Consider the following 13,990-nt stretch of genomic DNA (forward strand, 5'->3'; position numbering starts at 1 on the left):
GAAAGGGCATCAACATGGAGGTGAGCACCAGGATTTTCTACCTAAATATCACATTAGAACAAAGGTTCTCACCAGGACTTGAGGCAACAAATAAAAGAAATACATGCTCCATTTTCTTGTTTTAATCTCTCCCGCTAGATGTTTTGGGGGGATCTACCAAAGAAGATACGATGCATTTCCCATAATCCACTTAAAACAGGGATGCATTGCTTCAGAGCTACAAGCTTAGAACACTTGTCCTTGGTGAGCTACCATGCGCTCAGCTGAAGAATAAACTAAAGTGCATTACAGTCTCCTTGTTTCTCTTTAGGAATGCTAGTGAATTAATGGACTATGGGAAGCAGAACACTTACCTTTTACACCTCTGCACTGAAAGAACTATCTTTAAGAATCATTCCGTTCATTAAGTGTATTATAATTCTTGACTAGAGTAAAGGTCTATTTTACAATAAAAGTGACCTCTCATAAGAATTAAAAATGGATCATAATTTTGGTTAGTGCATGACCAAAAATCTCTTTCACAATGTAGCTTCTGTGTTCATCTGTGGCACCTCCCAAGTGACAAATGGACAGCGACATAACCCACTACTGGTGCTCACAGACACCAAACTACTATTAGATAAACCAACATCCCACAGAACAGTTGCAACCACCCAGCTAATAGAAGTAGAAAAGAAAATTAATGACTTCTCTGCACATTCTAAGAAATGTATAGATGAGGAAAATATTTTAGTAAGATAAAAGCTTTCTACAGTACTTACACAGAGAAATATTTCTCTTTATGCACAATATAACTAAGAATAAAGCATTTCTGTAGCTGTGAAGGCAATTTACTTCAGGAATTTGAAAAAAATAACCATTGCACCCCTGAGAAGCTGTTCAACTTCTCTATCTGAATTCTGAGGGGAATGAAATTATTAAATGTGCATACTGACAACTAAACACAACAAGCAAGAATTGATCCACACTGTAAACGAACTATTATCTACTACTGTGGTTAACATAACATGAGCTTTTAAAAGCACATCAGTAATTTGTTAATACTGATGCCTTATACTTTATTCCCTTTATATGTATTACCAGACATCAACTGCATCCTAATAATTTATCCCATTTAATATGATGCATTTGATCAAATTCATCATTACAAATAATTTTACATAGCTCAGTTCAACTGTGATGGGTTTTTCTCTCATTGCAGATTTGCATCCATAAGAGTGAGATGATAAACAAAAGCCTAGCATGAGAAATTGTTATGTTTGCTACTGCACATTGTCCTCAAGTAGTCAGAAAGTCTCCTATTAGATTACCTAAAAAGAGAAGTAGAGTGATAAACCAGAAAATACAGTATCTAGCCATATGTAATAGTTCAAAGACGACACAGTAACCTTTTGCTACAGTTCAAGAAGCATAACAACCTGCTATGTATGAACTTCTATGCATGTATTCCAAGGAGCTCAGCCCTTGACACAAACTTATGAATAAAACAAAGACAATTCAAAGACTTTTAATAAACTTTCACTAGTAGGTTGCTGTGCAACCTGAATTCCTACCTTCTCCTTTCATGCTTTCTGATTTGTGGCTTGTTGCATTTTATTTGTAGTTAACCGTGAACAGGAAAAATTGGACTCAGGAAAAAAACATTTAAAATATTATATCCCAGCAAACAAAGTGAAGGTTAGTGGAAAAAACTGCATTCTATTATAGAAAGATCTACAATCACCTTTTTACACTTGACTGTAGGTAATCAAGGATGAAGTTCAAGTTTTGTCCACTTGGTTACATTCAATCAGCTTTTCTGTTCTAGCCACACTTAAAACCCAAGATGAATTGCCAAGGCTAATTATCACTGTTTTCCAAACATTACATCACATGGTAATGAGAGATGCTATCAATAGCATGTACACATTGATATTATTTAGGATAATCCTTTCCCCTAATTTACTATTTCTTGTATTTCTTGCAGTGCCTAGGAACTACTATACAGTATGGAGAAAATACACATACAGAATAATAGAGTTTTTAAATATGTCATCCAATGATATTTTAACCTCTGAATACAATTCCCTGATACAGGGAAACATTTCATGAATTTATTATTTTACTGACTGCATCATGGAATCAAAAAGTTATATTGCAGGAAGCGGTCATGACCTGGACCTGTGGCCCAGAGAGTTGGATTCAGTAAACTACTTAAATAGGTCTTTTCCATTTTTAACTTCTCCTGTTTCCATATTAAGAGAAGGGAATAGCCCTCCTCCTACCTTTGCTTCGATTCCTTCTGGGGCTCTTTGGCAGCTTTCGACTCAGTCTCCTTGCAAAAGAACAAGCGAATATTTTGTCTGGCGTCTGGGAGTTTCACGAGCGTGCTCCTTTCTTTAATGCTTTCTTCTTACAAAAAAGTACCCGTATTTTTTCACGTTGAATACGAAAAAAAATCTCACACGGCCAAGAGAGTCAGATTTGCTTGTTGGAATATATTTATGCCCGTTCCAGATTTCAAAGAAAAAGAAATCACAAAGGGAAAAAAAAATACCCTACGACAAAGGAGGGGGGAAGGCGTGAGGGAAATCAGACAAGAACTCAACAGTATCCAAGTAGAAGAGCTAAATGCTCCAGTTTGATTCCAGCCCAGAGGAGGAGTAAGTGCAGCAGATGCAGGTCCAATTCCAAAACAAGCTTTTCTTTTTTCCTTTTAATTTCCAGTGGAGCAAAACTAGCAGTTGAGTTCGCAGCTAGAGTTTTGCACACAGAATCGTGTTGAAATTATAAATGTATGTGGTTGCAGCAAAAAGGTACTGTCGAGATGCAGGAGTGGAAAAAAATATATGATGCTTTGCAATTGATCAGAACACGCTTGTGTCGAGGGATTCTCAGTTTATACGGATGAGCATCTGAAAGGTTATGTTCAAAAGTGCAAATTAAAATGGAGAAAACTGAAGCCAGCTCAAAGGTTCCAGGGAGTGCGTCTCAGGAAAAACAAAAGGGGTGGGGGATCGAGGGAGGGATCCAGCAGAGTCTGGCACAGGGGTCCAAACAGAATGAAGTACCCAACAGAGTCTAAGGAGGGAGGGGAGGTGGGAGGCAAGCAGGAAAGGGATCTAGCAGTTCTGTCTGCGAGAGACCCGGGAGGAAGGGTGCAGGCAGTGCCTCAGAAGGCAGGGATCCACCGGCGGGGTCTGTCGAGGCGTGGATCCAGGGAGGAGCGCCCCAGCAGCAGCCGTCTCAGAGGGCTCCAGAAGACAGAGGGGGCTCCGCCAGTCTCTCTCTCGCTCATGAGGACCCACCCAGCAGAGCGGTGGGCGCAGGGAAGGCGCACTCCAGTCTCTCCAGGCGCAGACCCAGCAGCTGAGGGGGTCGGTCAGGCTCTGCCTTCTCCCAGCAGCGTCCAGCCAGGCAGGAGCAGCCCTCGCAGCTTCTCAGCCTGCCTGCCTTCCCTCCACAGGGACGCAGACGGCCCCTCCAGGGAGATGGGGGTTGATGGAGGAGGCAGCAGCAGCTCCTCGGACGGAGCCTTCCCTTGGAGGCGAGGGAATGGGCCCGCTGGCGGGGCAGGCGAAGCCGCCGGGCTCAGTGACGCTGCCGGGCCGGCCCCCCGCTCCTCACAGCCGCAGCCGCCGCCGCCTCCTCCACCGCCGCCTCTGTCCTCCGCTCCAGAAGGAGAGCTGCTGCCACCGCGGCCATTTTGTTACTAACTGACAAGAGCCCCGCCAAGCAGGCAGGCAGGCAGGCAGCGCGAGACCACAACGAGGGGAGGGGAGGGGCGGGGAAGAGGAGGGAGGCGCGAGACGATTCCCCCCTCCCCTCACCTCCCACAGGAAGTGTCGTCCGGCTCGCGAGTCACGTGACGCGAGAAAAGGCATAAAAGAAGGCTTGAGACATGCAAATGAGGTGGGCGCGCGAGCCAATGGCGAGAGGGGGAGCGCGAGGCCGCTGTGCCCCCTTCTCCCCGGCGCACGAGAGCGAGCGCGCGCGCGCGCTTTCGCCTAGCTAGGTTGCTGCGTCGCTATGCTTGGGCTCCGTCTCCGGTCCGTCCATCTTGTGTGCGTTACCTAATCAGCGCACAGGCAGCGCCGCGCGCTTTGCAGGTGGAAAGCAGGGGCTGCTGTGGCGAGTGACAGTTCTGCTGCCCCACACCTCAAGGGCTCTGCAGAACAGCAGGCTGCAGTCCTGGCCACACTTAGCTGGGAGTAAGCCCCTTTGACTACAGTGGGACTTACTTCCGAGTAGACACGCATAGGAGTGGACTGTCAGGCTGCAATCCTACCCACACTTTCCTGGGAATAAGCCCCGTTGACTAAAACAGGATTTACTTCTGAGTAGACATGCATAGGCTTGGGCTCTCAGGCTGCAGTCCTAACCTACCTGGGCATAAGACCCATTGACTAGAATGGGACTTACTTCTGAGTAGGCATGCATAGGTTGGTGCTGCATGCAAAGCAAACTACTGATGCACAACGAACCAGCCCACACAATACACTTGGCTGAACTTGGCACCCACACAAGCTTTTTTCTGATGATGCCATACATATAGAGAGACACTGTTTTTTTTCCATCGCAGTCCTGCTACCAGTTTGGCCAATGCTTCTAGAACCTGCCTGTTCTGCTTAATTGCTAGTGAAATCCCACCGACCCACCCCCTGGTACCCCGTAGAAAGAGAAGGATCAGAGAGCATCACATGCATCTGACCATCTCATTTCCAAAGGCATTTTTGCTGAAGAAGGGAGGGGGGAAGAAAAGCACCTCCCATCTGAGACACCCAAAGCACTGCAGCAGTGTCTGGGAAAAGAAAAACAAACCTGGCACTGACATAGATGAGTCAGTGTTTGCCAACACAGGAGATGCCAGTGCCAAGGCAGGCTTTCATTTTGTGCCAATACATCACCACCGATTGCTGGGCATGTTTAGTAACAATCATACAAATGCAATGCATTGGAATGCATCCGTAGGTATGGATTCTGTATGACTCCAACAAGTGATGCCAAGGCAATTCCTTCTGCAGGAATATTTTCAGACTCAATTTGTAAACATCGCCTTGGCATGCAGAGAGGAGTGGGGAGGATGTTCATTTCCTAGGCAGCAAACCGCCTGCACACTTACCTAGGAGTACTGAAACTCCTCATCAACAGACAGCCGGCCGTCTGTGCTCTCTCCTTACTTTACAGAAGGGCATAATGGCTGGAAGGAGGGAGGCGAGATTTTCCAATCTGTGCTGCAAAGATCCAGCCTTTTAGCTGTTCTTGAACTAGTAATGCAAGCACATTAAGTGGAATGAAAGTTAATCTTGAGAACATTTCTGATTAGCTACTGTGGAGCAAAAAGGTATCACCCCTTTGTTCCATTATCTCAGGCTGCAATCCTATCCATGCTTAAGCCCATTGACCAAAATGGGACTTCTGAGTAGATGTGCATAGGATTGGGCTCACAGTCACTATTGCAGGTTTGGTTCCCTACTTCATACCTAAGCATCTGTTGAAAGAGACAGGCACAACACACACTTCCTCAAGTGTCACAGTGGTTAGAAGGTGTCCTGTCTGAATTATACTCAGTCTCCCAATGCCCACTTTTTTAGCTCATTAACACCCTCTTTTATCTCTAGAAACAGCTGTGGTGTGCAAAGGAATGAACACAGAACTCCTTATCTATAGCAGTTAAGAATTTATTGCTACAAACACATACACTTATTCGCTGCAAGTCCTCTTGTCCAGAGACTTTCCCTCCCCAAAACTCCACTTAACTCAGTGGGTAAAGGTCCAAAGCCTCCAGTCCAAGTCCAAACCAGTCTCCAAAGCACAGTCCAGTCTTCCCAATTCAGTCTTCTGCAGTAGAGTCCCTCCTCTCCAGCACTGTCCTCTCCAGCAGGATATCTCCTCCAACAGGATCCTGGCAGTCCTCTCTTTGTGTCCTCCAGCAGTATCCTAGCAGTCCCCTTCTCAGGTAGCTCTTGGTCAGGTAGCTTTGCTCCTTCTGAAATTGCCTTTTATCCTGCAGACCCTTGTTAAGTCCAAATGCAGCTTAGCTGTGAGCTACCTCCTTAGCTCATTCAAAGTCCCATCAAGGTCAAATGAAGCTCAGGTGTACATCAGAGTCTCCATTGGCCTTGATTGATTACAGCTGTGGAGCTAGCCCTGCCCTTCCCAGAGCTGTCAAACAGCTGTCAAAACATGGAATTGCTGTCAGCACTACAGCATCCACCTGATGATCTTCTGATCTTCCATTATAGAAGGTGGTAAGGATTAAGGGCCCAATCCTATCCAACTTTCCAGGACAGGTGCAGCCACAATGCAACCCCAAGGTAGGGGAACAAATGTTCCCCTACCTTGAGGAGGCCTCTGTGACTGCCTCCCCACTACAGAATGGATCACACATCCAGTTGGCACGGCTGCACTGGTACTGGAAAATTGGATATGATTTGGCCCTAAAACATTTACATGTTGTGATTTTGAGTGTTCTTCATAAGTCTATGGAATGGGATCAGGATGCTAGAATCATAGGAAGAAGACCATCAAGCTCAAAGTCCCTCAGCTCCTCAAACCCATGAAGCCAAACTAGACTTACTCCAAGTTAGAGTGTGCTGGAACAGAAGAATCCTGTAGTGATTCCCAAATTTTTTCAACTGGTGGTTCCCTTGACCTACTGGGCCATTGGCCAGCTCCTCATTAGAGCTACAATTGTATAGGGCAATGGGTTTTTCACAAGGATTCCGCAGCTCCCCTGGCTGGTTTCCATGGCTCCCTGGGGAGCCACGGCTCACTGTTTGGGAACCACTGCTGTAGATTGTTCCAGAAGATGCTCTCCTTTTCCCAAGAAATTGATTCCAGAGGGCCCAATTCTATCCAACTTTCCAGCAGTGATGCGGCCTCAATGCAGCCCTGAAGTAAGGGAACAAACATTCCTTTATCTTGAGGTGGCCTCTGTGACCTCTATGCCCCTATTAGCATGGTTGCATCAGCACTGGGAAGTTGGATAGTATCAGACCCTGAGGGCACAATCCAAACCAACTTTCCAGCACTGACATAGCTGTGCCAATGTGAAATGCACTGCATCCTGCAGTGGGGAGGCAGTCAAGGAGGCCTCCTCAAGGTAAGGGCATGTTTGTTACCTTACCTTGGGTCTACATCGCAGCTAGGTCAGTGCTGGAAAATTGGTTAGGATTGTGCCCTGAGTCAGTTTCCCATACATGTGCTAGACTGAAAACTGTTGTCACCTAGGAACCACCATCTCCAGCCTTTGGGTGAACTGCTGTGATATTATGACATCTCACAACATCTTAACAGCTCAGGGAATCTGCCAACAATAGAATATTGATAAACAGTTTGGTGTCTGTAACAGAAGACCAGTCTGACAAGGATGAATCAAACACAGACCTGAAAGAGTCTGTGTGACAATATCTGACCTGTCAATTGACTGTTGACTTTTGTGGCTTTTGTATACTTAAAACCAGTCATATGCCAGCCCAAGTACAGGAGCAAACAGAAATGGACACAAGAAGCAGAGTGACTAGGAGAAAAGGCAGTAGGCTGAAAAGCAGAAACATGAGGGGACGGCTAGATCTGAGCGGCATTGGCCTTAAGGAATAAAAGAACCAAGAACCAAAGAGCCAAGGAGAAAGAAGAGCTGTACAAAACTCTGGCACAGGTTCAAGGGTAAGAAAAGAGTGGGTAGGTGAGGGTTCTTTGGAGGCTAGGAGTCTATAGACCAGAGGACCAAGATGACAGGAGAGGACATCTTGTTGAGTTTCACAGATTGATTTGAAACAACCAACCAAAAGTGAGACTGAAGGTCAAATGATAACAGAAGTTAAGCATGTCCTTTTTCAGAAGTGGATCACAGAAACAAGAATGCCAGCCTGTGCATAGTTTGTCTCACAATGGTGAACAGTCTGCACATGCTACTCTTGCCCAGGTGCTCAATCTCTCTCCCACCTGCTGCAGTGAGCACATCTCCTGCTCAGTTTCCCCAGCAGATGATAGCAGAAGCTGAGCAGCTGGAGTTCCAGAACACTTGGAGGGGGGGGACGACTGCATTTGCAGAATAGCTCCTACTCTGAATCTCTTCAAAAGCAAGAATTATCTGTATAGGACAACCCATTTGCTGAAGGGGCTCAGATTAGAATTCTTGCTTTCAGTCTGATTTTGTGGCACTTTTTGCTTAAGCAGTAGAAGCAACTGTTTACCTTGTTTCACTATGGCCACTGAAGAAAAAAAATGTGCTTAGTTTTTTTATGCAATGGTGCAATGGTGTGAGTGGGGTGCAGTCATAACTGGCAGCGGCATTGTAAGAAGTGCATTTTATATTGTGCTTGTAATACATAATACATATCACTTCAGAGGAGAAGAGAGGATTTTGCCTCATTTCACCTTCAAGGGAACCATTGGGAGTGGGTGGGCACCCTCTCTGAGTCGCAATTTAAAATGAAAATAACTATTATTATTATTATTACTACTACTACTACTACTACTACTAACTAACTAACTAACTAACTAACTAACTAACTATGGGACGTGTTGTTTCCTCCTCCACCCAACATGAGAGAGAATAATTTTAATTCAGGTCTGCTAAGGAGATGGCATCATGTTGTTATCCCATGGCAGGATGGAGGAAGCCATGAGTAAGAAAAGAAATCTCAACAAGCTCTGCTTCTCCCTCACTTCTCCCCCACTCTGTCCCTTGCACCAACTGGTGCACCACTGCCAGTCTAACAGTGCAATCCTATGCATGTTTATTCAAAAGTCAGCCCCATCAAGTTCAATACATCTTATTTCCACACAAGTGTACATAGGATGGCATCCTGACCATGCAATCCTATGCATGTCTACTCAAAAGTAACTTCCATTATGTTCAACAGGGCTTACTCCCAGAAAAGTGTGCATAGGTTCCACCAGCCAGGGTATCATCAACACAATGATGGTGCCATGCTGGCATGGATTTCTTCCACCAGCATGTGTGTTTGACTCTGCCAGTGCAAGGGAATATAGGAAAGATCCTGGGTTTGCTTGTTGGGTAGATAGAATTTCCCTCCCCAACACACAATGGTGTTAATTTTAGCTGTTGTGGATCTGTCTGGCAGTCGTTGGTTCACAGGAATAGGAATATAATCAGAACCATTTTTGCCATTGGAGAGAGACTGATGCTAGAGAGACTAGTCCAGAACTTGCCATTGCTGGTGAAAACAAAAGAAGTCCAGAATGAAGCAAAAGAGAGAAATAATTATCAGAGCCATATATACAGCATGTCTTTTTTAGGCCTCACAAGATTCGCATGCATGCAAAGTATGTTACATTGTCTTTGAAATTAACCTTTTGCTTTTCACACAGAAGTACTAATGGTCAAGGATAAGAAAAAATGTCCTAACACAAGCAACTTTTGCCACTACATATGGGGCCAAGTAGAGATCAGGGAGGACGAATACTGATATTACAGATGTTGGGAACATTGTTTTGACTGCTGTGCATATAAATCTACATGGAAGACAAATATGTCACACAGGAGTAACTGAGAAATGAAATCTGCAAATAAGAGTCCTAGTTATGAAATGAGCCAACTTTGTAATGCACATAAATAGAGGTCAACACCTGCAATTCCCTTCCCCCAGCACCCTACCAAAAAGCAGCAACAGCAGATTGTCTCATTGATACTTTCCGAAAGGATTTTGCTTCTGACAGAAGCCAAAAGCTGATACCAACAGAATGGGCACAGCCATGTGGCTTCATTGCTGATGTACAAGTACAATCTAATTAACAAGCCATAATATGATTACTGTGTCACAAATTAAATAATATATAAAGCTGCTGTCTGACGAAAATGGTTTGTTTTGCCGTATGAAAAAGAAAACATGCCAAGTGAAATTTGCTTGCATATTAAGGATTCGTAAAAGATAATTTTCAAGGTTTTGGAATAGCTTTTTAACGGCGCTTTTTTGTGCAGTGTTTAAAGTGCCAGAACTTGCCACTGTATTCTACTTATGCATGATTTGCCATTGGAAACGGATACAAAATGAAAACACTCGCCATTGTCCTAATATAGGGCATCCACAAGGCAGTTCCTATGTATGTGTCTGGTAACTAGTACTGGATCAAATTTGGATTGATATGTATTTCTGGTTAAAATACAGGGAATCGATGTAGAGCAGGGCAGGGCAAACCATTTTGATGGGAGTCTTCCAAAATTCCCTCATTTCCATGCTTTTCACAAAAACTGTAGTTCTGATTTTTCTCTATTCCTGAGCTGCTGCTGCTGCCGCCACTGGCTCACTTGCAGCTTCTTCTACTATTGCTAGATTTTCTAATATTCTTTAATAGTAGTTCTTGCTTGTGACCTTGCACCTGTTGCCTTTATATTCTTCACTTTAAACTCCATCTGCTCCCTTGAGTTAAACTCGAGTTTTGGAATGACGCGTGGTCTACAACATCTTTGCAGGGTGATTGTAGGGTGATTTAATTGATAGAATTGCAGGAGACATTCCCCTAATGCTTATGCAAAAGTCTGCAATGCCAGCCAACTGCTGTATTTAAAACTGCCATCTATATGTCCACAGGGGACTTATCTGGCACACTTCTTCATTGAACTGTAAGGACACTGAACAGATGGACACGAGTACAGGCAGCTAAGAGTTCATAATGTGACAACAATTTCATGTTCAAAACAGGAATTCATCCCTAGTTTCTCCCCCATTGGATTAGGGAATGAATGCACATCAGATCACAACTTAGTGCCTACTCTGTAGCAGTGATGGCAGCCAAGAAGGCCTTCTTTTCTGCCATCATCACATCTGCAGAATGCCATCCAGCGAAGCTGTTCCAAATTGTGCAGGGCCTGTTATATTTAACATCTCAGTAAAACAAGGGAGATTCTTCTTATGCCCACTGTGATGCTTTTGCAAATGATGTTGCAGGTAAAGTCACTCAAACCCAACTCAATTTGGATTCCTCATTGAAATGGTCAATAGATGTTTCTTGGGTAACTGTCCATTTACTTGGAATTATTTTCAGTTAATACAGCCTGAGGACGTGGAAAGAATTCTCTAGAGAGTAATGCCTGCTGCTTGTTCTCTCAATCAGTGTGACTCTAACAAATGGCTCTAGAAGGGGGTGGCTGAGTGGGTGGGGAGGACAGTAAATTCATCTCTAGGGGTTGGGATATTGCAAAAAGGTTGTGGTAGTTCACCCTCTCTGAAGAAACCCTCCCAATGGTTTTGGATAATTTCTGACCAATGTCCTGTTTTGGGGCAATGTGATCAAGAAGGTGGTGGTGTCTCAACTCTAAGGAATTCTGGATTATCTTAACCCCTTTCAGTCTGGTTTCAGGCCAGGGTACAGTACAGAGTCAGCCTTAATCACCTTGACTGATGACCTGTGCTAAAGAGTAGACTGGGGGGGGGAGTGTCTCCCTGTTGGTCCTGCTGGACTTCTCAGTGGCTTTCAATACCATCGACCATGGTGTCCTTCAGAACTGGTTGGCTGAGGTGGGGCACAGAGGCACTGTTCTGCAGTGTACTCCTTCCTAGCAGATCAGACCAAGATGGTGAGGCTTGGGAGTACCTGTTTGGCACCCTGTTCATTGACTTGCAAGGTGCCACAGGGAACTATTCTGTCTTCCATGCTAATATACACTAATTGCAATAAACTTCTTGCCATAATCAAGGAGGAGATCTGGTCTAGAGGATAGAGCCTCCGTTTGCCAGAAGATAACATCCGCAAGTCGCCAGTTCGAGGCCACCACCACCATGCAACCTGGAAGCAGCTGACAAGCTGAGCTGAGTTATTCCATCTGCTCTGAGCGTGGGAGGATGGAGGCCAGAATGTGAAACCAGATCAGAAAGAAACATCTGAAATGTTGTGGTTCTTGAAAGATAGAACCTTCTTTCAATTGTAAAAATCCCTACGGGGATTTAAATAGCCTGCCTATGTAAACCGCCTTGAATAAAGTCTGAGGAGAAATCTGACGACCACGAAAGGCAGTATATAAATACCTGTATTATTTATAACCATACTTTTTATTTAAAAAAAAAAAAGGAATATAATTGCTTTGTGGCACTGTGTCAGTTATTTTGATTCCAGAGTTGATGAGATGCTACAGGATAGGACAGGTGCTAGACTGTGCAAGTTCTCTCTTTAGCACTTATCCACTACATTCCTCACAACATTAGAGGTTCATAACTTGGGCCAGATCTGGCCCCCAAAGGTAAGATACCTGATAGTTTCAAGTTGCCAATCCAAAGGCAGAAGAAGAAGTGGCAAAAAGTCAAGACAATAGCAACTGTGGGAATGGGGTATTGGCCTGTGCCATCCTTCACTTTTCAGGATAGTCTTTCAGTTTCCAACCAGGACTGTATATAGATTGAACTTGAGAATGGGTGATCATTACTACTGCAGCAACATGGCTGGTATCAGGTCCTAGGATTTCCATTAGTCTGTAAGTCACAATCTAGTCCTAACGACTGTTTACAACAGTGGAACAGAGGCACAGCACACTGCTGGCAGCCATTTTGGATAGCTGCAAATGGCAGCAGTGTCGGTGGTGGTCCAATTCCCCAGCCAGCTACCTACTGGGGAGCACAGGTAAGCCAGTGCAGGGGGCAGGCAAAGGGATGAAAGTGGCAGGGAGGGGGAAGAACAGAAGAGTTGCTGTGTGGGGAGCATGAAGGTGAGAGGCAGATCAGGGGAAGGAGGGAGTGGATCCCAGCTGCAGCAACTTATGCCAGGATCCTATCTCCCTTCACTTTCCCTTCCCTCTCCCTTACATTCCTCAGACTTATACCAGCAAAATAGCTGGCATATGTCTGAGAAGATCCATTAGGAAATGGAACCCCAAGGTAAAGGAACATACCATGAGGAGGCCTCCCTGATTGCCCCCACCACCACAGGATAGAGCGCATGTCCCATTGGTATGACTGCACAGGTACTGGGGGGGGGAGTTAGGGCCAATCCTATCCAACTTTCCAGCACCGGTGCAGCTGCAATGCAGCCCCAAGGTAAAGGAACAAATGTTCTCATACCTTGAGGAGGCCTCTGTGACTGTCCCTTCACTGTATGATGAAGCACATGCCCCACTGGCATGGCTGCACTGGCACTGAAAAGTTGGATGAGACTGGACCCTTAGTTAAGTTCTCTAGTTGGTTCCAGAGGCTTTCATACACCTACCGGCCCTGTACACAAGCAAAGGAAGCAGCTTGAAATACAAGGATCTTCCTGGTAATCTCCAGGAAATGTGGCCATACCAGGACCCAAGGCAGAGCAAGAAGCATTAAGGATCCACCATTTGCCTCTGCTGAATGCAGACAGTAGGTGATGTTCCCAAGCCAGTAAATTGCCTGGGAGCCAAGTTATTCTGTAAATACAGTTCCATTTTCAAATGTCAAGCTCAACTATTAAGGACAGTCTAATCCAGTGATTTTCAACCTTTTTCATCTCATGGCATACTGACAAGGAAGTAAAATTGTTGAGGCACATCATCAGTTTTTTGACAACTGACAAGGCACACCATGCTGTTGGTGGGGGGGGGGCTCACATCCCCTAATGGCCCTACAAATAAATGACCCTCCCACAAACTCCCACGGCACACCTGTGGACCATTTGCAGCACACCAGTGTGCCACGGCACAGTGGTTGAAAATGGCTGGTCTAATCTGAGAGGAAGGAGTTAAAGCATTTGAAATTTCTGAGTGTGAGCTTATTGTAGCTAGTGGCTTTGGGTGCCTAGTCTGATGAATGTTAATCCTGCAGGTATAAAATTGGCAAGTGCTCATCTCAGGTTTAGTTTCAAACAATAAGAATTTCAGGGCCAGAGAGTCCAGCTTGCAAAACAATAGAGTACTGAGAGTTGAAACATTTCTATTTCAAGCCTGTTTTTTTTTTTCATTTCATCAGCAAACCTAAAACTCTTAATCAGAAGCTTCTTTTCCTGTTTTCCAGCAGAGGCTCTTTTTTTTATGATTATCATCTGCGTTTGCCGGAGACTCACTTCTCACCTCCTGGGGTCATTCTGCCAT

At 44.9% G+C, this 13,990-nt stretch overlaps 1 protein-coding gene across 2 annotated transcripts in view; it reads right to left on the reverse strand.

Moving 5' to 3' along the window:
• Positions 1-3,670, reverse strand: part of TNRC6C (trinucleotide repeat containing adaptor 6C) — a 159,727-nt gene extending 156,057 nt beyond the window's left edge. For both annotated transcript variants that reach the window (XM_066613470.1, XM_066613469.1), the window contains exon 1: positions 2,265-3,670. The gene's annotated coding sequence lies outside the window, so the exon portion shown is untranslated. The remainder of the gene's footprint in view (positions 1-2,264) is intronic.
• Positions 3,671-13,990: the final 10,320 nt, after the last annotated feature.

The sequence above is a fragment of the Tiliqua scincoides genome, chromosome 2, assembly GCF_035046505.1.
Source record: "Tiliqua scincoides isolate rTilSci1 chromosome 2, rTilSci1.hap2, whole genome shotgun sequence".
In the NCBI taxonomy this organism is placed as follows: Eukaryota; Metazoa; Chordata; class Lepidosauria; order Squamata; family Scincidae; genus Tiliqua; species Tiliqua scincoides.